This window comes from Arvicola amphibius, chromosome 7 (assembly GCF_903992535.2).
Source record: "Arvicola amphibius chromosome 7, mArvAmp1.2, whole genome shotgun sequence".
Lineage (NCBI taxonomy): Eukaryota > Metazoa > Chordata > Mammalia > Rodentia > Cricetidae > Arvicola > Arvicola amphibius.
This window is the reverse complement of record NC_052053.1, coordinates 30,794,801-30,803,017: the sequence shown is the minus strand read 5'-3', so window position 1 is coordinate 30,803,017 and position 8,217 is coordinate 30,794,801. Positions and strand designations below refer to the sequence as shown.

Genomic DNA, 8,217 nt, shown 5'->3' with positions numbered 1-8,217 from the left:
GGACTTGAGAGTTAAAATTTTAGTTCAGGTTGGGTGGTAACCAGAGCCGTTTCTGAAACAGCAAAAAGGAGAGAGCACAGAAAAATGGATAACCAGCCTGGTATGGTGGCCGGGCCTAGAGAAGCCCAAGTCCATGGCCAATCTGGGCTCTATTGGGAGTTGCAGACTTGGTTGGGGATGGGGGGGGGAGGTGGTGGAGCTGGGGGCTGGGGCGTGTCTCTATCTCAGACAAGAAGAAACAGTCAAGCAAGAAGAAACTGATAACAAATGCCTCCATCAAAACCCAAAGCCCATGTGTGACAATGGGGATTAACATTGAGAGACGAAAACACGGGTTTCTCAAATGCCAGTCCAGCCTGAGAAAACGCTCCCTTGGTAATTTCCTGAGAAAGCAGTGGAACACAAGGAAACATTGTGAATGAAGGTCAAGTGCGGATGCTACCCACCCAGGAGCCTGCGCTCTCTTAGTCTCCGCCTTTAACTGCAGCTGCCATTTCTTCACATGCGGGGTGGGGGGAGGGGGGAAGAAGTCAGAACTGTTGCAGGAATCTTGTGTGCTGGGCAGTCTTCTATCAACTGAACACAAACTGGAATCCGTTTGGAAGGGGGACCTTAACTGAGAAAACAATCCACTAGATTGGCCTGTGGGACCCTGTGGCACATTTTGATTGACTGATGTGAGAGGGCCACTACCTCGCTCACCGTGGGCATTGTCGCCCCCGCCTCCCCTTACTACATGCAGTGGTGCCAGGCTTTGTACAACAGCAAGCTGAGTGAGTCACGAGGAGCAAGCCAGTAAGCAGTGTTCCTCCAAGGCCCTGGCATCAGTTTCTGCTTCAAGGTTCCTGCCCCGACTTCCCTGGATGAGAGACTACAAGCTACAAGGTGAATCAAACCCTTTCCCCGCCAAGTTACTTTTGGTCATGGTGGGTTTTTTTTTGTTTGTTTTTATGTGTTGTTTAATATTTAAGAAAAAATTTGCGATTATAGTTACATAATTTCTCCCTTCTCTTTCCTCCCTCCAAACCCTCTCATATGCGCCCCCATTGGTTCTCTCTCTAACTCATGGTCGTTTTTCTTTTAATGTGTTATTCCTAAATCCATAAATACAGTCTGCTCCCTTGCTTATCAGTCATGAAGTTTTATAACAACAATAGCAACTCTAGCTGAGACTCTGAAAGAGAAGGTTTGATTTCCCATTTATATAATTTTTTATTTCAATTATTGTTTAGAACTGGTGGTTTCAACACTCTTCAGAACTAATGATGAAATAGGTATTATCATTATTACTTCTCTCAGCATTTCTGAGATTTATCTTGATGCAAATGAGTAGGTTTCTGCTCTGATTTCCTGCAGGTATTTTAAATTTCTTCTATTAGGATTATTTTTTAAAATGAAATTATAATGTAGTTATATCATTTTATCTTTCCTCCTTCAGCCTTCAAACCCCTCCTTTCTCTTTCAAGTTAGTATGTATATTAACTATATATATACACACACACACAAAGAGATAAGTTTCTAAGTACATAAATACAGTCTTTTCAGCCTGTATAATGTTATTCGTACATATGTTTTTAGGGCTGGTCATTTAGTATTGATAATTAATTGATGTGCTTTTCCCAGGGGAAGGCAATTTCTGCTGTTGTTAGCATTTCTTAGCTTCTGGTAGTTCTTTGTCTAGAGTTGAGGCCTCCTGGGCTTTCTAGGCAGTCATTGGCCATTTTTTGAGACTTCATGTGAGTAGTGAATTTACATATTTTCCATATTTTCCATATTTTCCTCTTGTGTCCCCTTCATCCTTCATTCCTTCTCAAATTTATCAACTCTTCTTTCTTGCTGTACACACACACACACACACACACACACACACACATATTTGTTACATTGGTTGAATTTATTGGGTGTTGCTTATATGTATATGTGTTTAAGGCTCACCCCTTGGGACTGGATAAACTATCAGGAAGCTTAATTTAGTCAAAGCTCTATTGCTGTGAAGAGACACCATGAACATGGCAACTCTTACAAAGGAAAACATTTCATTGGGGCTAGCTTACATATTCAGAGGTTTAGTACATTATTGTCATGGCAGGAAGCATGGTAGCATGCAGGCAGACATGGTGCTGGAGAAGTAGCTTAGAGTTCTATATCCAGTTCAGCAGGAAGCAGGGAGAGAGAGAGAGAGAGAGAGAGAGAGAGAGAGAGAGAGAGAGAGAGAGAGAGAGAGAGAGAGAGAGAGAGAGAGACTAGGCCTATCTTGAGCATTTGAAACCAAGAGTTCATCCCCAGTGACACACTTTTTCCAACAAGGCCACACCTACTCGAGCAAGTTCACACCTCCTAACCCCTGTCAAGTAGTGCTACTCACTAATGACCAAGCATTCAAATCTATGAGCCTGTGGAGGCCATTGCTCTTCAAACCACCATAGGGCTCATCACTGGAGGCTTATTTCTCTTTCTCAGCAGTTACTAGTGACATGGAACTCGTCATCCTGGTGTAGGGCCTTGTGGATTTCTCCCGTCCACATTGACACATTAACTGCTGTTGTTGGCCAGTCTTGTTTAAAGTGACCGTACTTTGAAGATTTCATAGGTGCAGCTTCCCTGTTATGTACAGGAGACACTGTCTCACAGCTGATGAGCCTACCATCTTTCCACCCTGTCTTCCATTATTGGACCTCGGTGTTGGAGTCGTGACATAGATGTCTCTGTTGAGGGTTGGGCTCCCCATAGTCATAGTTCTCTGGTTTGGACCTGTAGTAGACTTTTGTAATAATCTCCATGTGTTGCAGAAAGAAGCATCTTTGTTGAGGACTGAGAGATACTCTTACCTATGGGTGGTAAGGTAGGTATTTGGAATGCAATTAGAGACTCTACCAGTTTGGGAAAGCAGCTATAGCTGATTCTCCTCCAGGGCCTTTTTACAGCACAGTAGTTAGCTGTCAGAAACAAGAGGCGAGTTTCTACTGACAGCATTTGCTCAGTGGAAACCCTGCCGTCTGGAAGCTGGATTTGTGCCTGTCGTTACTGGAATCCACTTTCTGTGTCTTAGGAAGGCAGCTTCTATCACAAGTATTCTAAGTTCTAGGGCTTACTTAAGTCCAGGAAGCCTTTCCAGCTGTTCTTAGCTGTAGCCAAAGTGTCTACAAGGCATAAATAAAGTTTTAAAAATGGCAGGTTAAAAAAAAAGTGAAAACGGCACAACAAAATATCTTTGAAAGAATTTCCATACTATATATAATTGAGAAAAAATAGATATAAAACACATAAAAGGTAGTCATTTTGTGTTACATCAACAGCTTCTGACTTTAGCACAACCAGAATTTTTTGAGCATCTTTAGATGCAGACATGCTTACATCTGAGGGCATCAGAATCCCAGGACTTTCCTTTTCCATGGTATTTTCCTGGGAAAAGGAGGTCAGAGGAGGGAATTTTTCTGCTGAGTAGCTGGTAATACCCTACCTCATTAAAAACAATTTGTTTGAGCTTAGCATTAGCCAAATCTGTCTTCTATGTTTTCGATTAAAATATTATCAAAAGCTCCTTGATCTCTGTATGTGAGAAAGGAGACCCAATTTCATGACTGTCAGTGTGGCTTTGACCTTAGCTGCTTGCTGAAATATACAGGCCACATGGGCCATGTGACTTCCATTTTGGCCCTTTGTCCTGTAGCTTTTAGCTAATTGTTGACACAGAACACATCTCAGCGAAACAATAATGACTGAGTAACTTTTAACTTTCTTTTTGAAGTAGGAATAAACACAGAAACATAATTACTTAGTCAACATGGTTATTAAAATTAGAGCATATATTACTGAAGCAGCAGTTATCTGATGGCTAGACACTAAAGATAACCAACATAATTTTTTTTGCTTTAACCAAGTTATGACCTCTTTTTCCTCATTTCCAGTTAAAGTGTTATTTTTCCCCTGAACAAATACAATTGCTTCCTACTGGTTCCTTACCCTATGCATGTGTCCCCTCTCAGGTATCTGCTTCCAGTAGCCACAGTAACGCCTTAAAACAAAGCTTTACCGTCTTCCAATGATGCCCTGAATTACCAGGTGACTTCTTGGGGGGAGGCAAGCTCCTAAGACAGCTTCCCCTACAGGTACATATGCCATCTGGTTATTTAGAACAGCCCCCTTGTTTTCAACACATCGTGTAAATTCGGTGTTTTCTTCTTGAGATTGTTACCTTACTTGGAGAAATGGATTTTGCAGCTGCAGCTGAGGTGCCCACACCAAAACCTGATCTGAGATAATCAAAAAGAAGGTTGTTTTGAGTGGACCAGAGTAGGGACGAACCAAGAGACATCCGGAGAGCCCAGGAACTTCCCGGAAGTCAGGGCGATTGTTGTCAGACAAGCAGCCTGCTGCTGTCCTGGGAGAACACAACCTTGTCTGTGGAAGAGCCATCTCGACTCTACAGACTGATTTCTGCTCCAGCACGTAGCAATACCTTGTATCACTTTCCATCCCTCCAAATTTGGAAGGAGTTGTTTACCTCACCATGGTAATTCCCTGAGCAATCTAAGAAGATACTGATTTTCATAGTGATTAGTTTTTATGTATTTTTTTTTCATCTTTATCTTGTATAGACAAGAGTGGAGATTTCCAAGCCCCTTGCCTGCTGGACCAGAAATCACTGGACTCAAAGCTTTGCAAGACAACGAGAAAGTCCTCTGAGAGCTGCACCCTGATTCCTAATCCCTCACCTTGCTAGCGACGCCTCCCTTCTCCTAGTTCATCGGCTAACATAAATCATATGGCCATGCTCGATTTGTAAGATCTAAGGAAATAAAACCCTTCTTTGTTGGTGGAAGAAGAGAAGAACCAGAATCATCGTTAGAGAGGGTTAATGATGGAAACCAGAGTGCACTCTGTAAGATGCTATTTCTGACTCCATGCCTCTCTCTCACTACCTCCTATTTTCTCCTTCAGATTTCCTAGAATCATATTAGACCATGCATTGTTAACATGCTCACTGTGCAGAAGCTCTGTTTGTTGTTTGTCCCTCCCCGCTCTACCAGTGTGAGCACCACAGGACTAGAAACCATGTCTATTCTGTTCTCACTTTATCCCCAGAGTCCAGATTATTCCAGGGCTCTTATTTGGCTAATGAATTAGGAGATGTGTCTTTGTTTAAATTCTGAGAACTCTGGAAAACAAAATGGAATTGTTGTTTGAACTTTTACTATCAGTTGCACTGGGCTCAGAAGCAGTCTCCAGCAGAGATGAAGCTGCACGAAGCTTGTGTAGACTTTGTCAGACTGGGCAAGTGCAGGCTTTGCCATCAGACACCAAGGAAAGGATGAAAAAGGCTCAGAAGTTAGTTCCCCAGGAACATGGGGCTAGTTAAGGCAAGGGTATACATAGCCTGAGGGAAAATGAGCTGGGAAATGAGTTTTGGCTTTTAAACAACACAGGCAAACAGTGTCAATAATTTGAAAAACAGAACTCTTCCATTCAAGAATTGTCATGTCAGGCTATCTTTGAAGTCAAGGGTATGCAGGTCTCATTTCTTACTGATGAGCAAAGATGCAGGTACCTCTCGCATATGAAATGCAGACACATAGCTGGGAACACTCTCTTTCCAAGGAGGAGCGGAAGGTACTGGGGTGGTGGACGCTTGCTTCCTGCTGTTTCAATGACATGGTCGCCATGCATTTTGAGGCTTATCATTTTCTCTGTGCTTAATGAGTGCATTCAGGCATGTAATGAGGAACACCACCACCACACAAACAGTTCATGGAAACCCATAGATATGCCTGTTTTTATCAATTATATTATTCAGTAGAGTAAATTTGCAGTTTATTTTAAAAAGCAGACAGATTGACTGACATCTGGAGTGCTGGCATATTGGCACTCATGATTCGACAGCTGTGGTATAATCTTAAATTGCTGGGATTTTGCTACACCAGGTATATAGTTTTACTGCTTGCAAAAGAAAAAATGTTAGAGTCATGTTGCTTCCTATTACAAGTCTTCTGGTGGAAAATTTATAATAATCTTAAAGTATTGGACATTCAAATCATGACTTTCTACAGCAAATGGCTTTCATTTTAACCAGCACTGACCTCAGCAAATGGGAAAGATGTGGTCAAGAATGTCTAAGTTCATCCCATTGTGGACTTGAACTCTGCCGGCTACTCAAGCATTGACTGATTGAAGTATTTCACTGGTCTTTCCCCTAGTTCATCAAGGTGACTTTTAGAGCTTACTGAGTATGATTATAGATATCCTCCCTGATCTGTACATCTCTGGGAAAAGAGTTGGTCAACGTTCTTACTCCCATTTTTAGATGTGGTTCTGGGGAGTTGAGGTGAAGAAGACTGGGATCTTGACTCTGAGCACAGAACTTCTTTTTCATTAAGCAGCAATGAAACCCAGCCTTCTGCTTCCTAACCTTCAACCCGAGGACCAACATTTTAAGTTTTCCAGCTGAGCAAGGTTGTTGTAGGGATGACAACTGAGAGTTGAGCTTTAAATACTGTGAGTAGTATAAGCCATAAAAGCTCGCTTTTGTTAGCTCCAACTTTTCTTAGAAATAATAATATCAGTGGACAAGCCATTCCCTGACTTTTTCAACAGAGAATTTCCAACACTGTCACACATGTACAGAGCTGTCTGTTAACATGTGAATGTCGAGGAATGCAGTCCCTTAAAGGAAATGAGGTTGGCCGTTTAGAAATATGGAACTACAGTTTGGCTCTCTCCACGCACCGTTATTAAACTTAGTGTTTTAAAATGACATTTGTTGTTTTGCTTCAATGACATATTTTTCTTTACTTGATTAAGCTTTGAAATGTGGAAAGGAATATAATTTTCAAGACAAAAGCATAGAACAAATGGCAGCTCTATATTCCAAAATATGTTATGAATGAGGTCTAGTTTTTTTTTTAGAAAAGAAAATATAAACCCTACATTAGAGAGATTTTTATTGCAGGACCTGCAATCTATAGCCTAAATAATCAAGGAATTTTAGACAAGCAAAAAAAGTCATGTGATGGATATGCTCCAATAAAACTATTTGCTCACAGAATTATCAATTTCATATCATTGGCAAATGTCATGAAATACTATTAATCCTTTACTTTTTCTACTCCATTTGAAGAAGGAAAAATTGTTTGCATTTTCAGTTCTTAGCCCATGGCTGGGATCAGTGCTGCATTGCAGGACAGTTGCTCATTAGCACCATTATCCGTGCTCTTTGGGGCGAACAACCCTTGCACTGGATAATAATTTGCAAGAATGTCTTTCTTACAGCTTCAGTTTCTAGGTCTAAGATCAGCAAAGGCAGTTCTGTGTAGCTAACTGATCACCTGACTTAGGAAAAGCAGGAGTATATCCTCTCTGGGAATTCAGGGAACTTGGCTTTGAACTCAAAGGAGGGACGTCGATAAGCATGATTGGCATAAAGCTTACAAAATCAAGGCAAACACTTTCAGATTTCCACAGGGCAAAGCCCCGTAGCATTCTCAATCTGGTATTCAATAAATATCTGTCGAGTGGCTTGCAATTTCCACGAGGTTTCTAAGATCTTGCTCATTATGTAGAATTAACTGAACGTAGATTGCAGTCTCTATTTGGGAGACAAGGGGTTAATGAACTGAGCTATCTAGTACACTCTTTACTGAGGCTCATGAAGGTTGATTAAGAAAAACTTAAATACTTAAATGATACTGAGGTTTTAGGAAAGTGTCAGGCGGGAGGGCAAGGTGTGAACAATATCCGAATGATTAGCCATTATGAACTTGATAATGCCCATGACTAAGCTAATCTATGACTATGAATTGGAAATCTACACACTCTGGTAGATTCTTTCAGATCGTCAGTGTGTAATTTAATCACAACGAGGCAGCTAATTATTGTTATGTCCTATTATCGTCCTATTATCCTGGAAATTCATACATATTCTAAGCTCTGTTGTCACGCAATCAATACCATGACATGTTACTACTTAACTAACCGTGTGTTTCATGGCTGCTACATTTATTTGTTCAACCAAATCATACATTTCTTTTGAGCCGGGGCTTAATACATCCATGAGAGCAGCGGAATAGTTGGTAACACGGCTGTGGGCCAGACTTCTGGGGTTCAAAAATCTGCTTTGGAATGTACTCTCCGTGCAACTTGGGGAAGACTAAATGATGCCTTTTTGCTCACGGTTCCCACACCTGCCAGTAATGATAATGATGGTATTTCACAGGTTGGGTT

The 8,217-nt window shown here is 41.3% G+C and overlaps 1 long non-coding RNA gene across 1 annotated transcript; it reads left to right on the top strand.

Moving 5' to 3' along the window:
- The first annotated feature begins 2,228 nt into the window (after positions 1-2,228).
- Positions 2,229-7,964, top strand: LOC119818521. The gene is made up of 2 exons (XR_005286146.1): positions 2,229-2,842; positions 4,599-7,964. It is a non-coding gene; the product is annotated as an uncharacterized LOC119818521 (long non-coding RNA).
- The last annotated feature ends 253 nt before the right edge of the window (positions 7,965-8,217 follow it).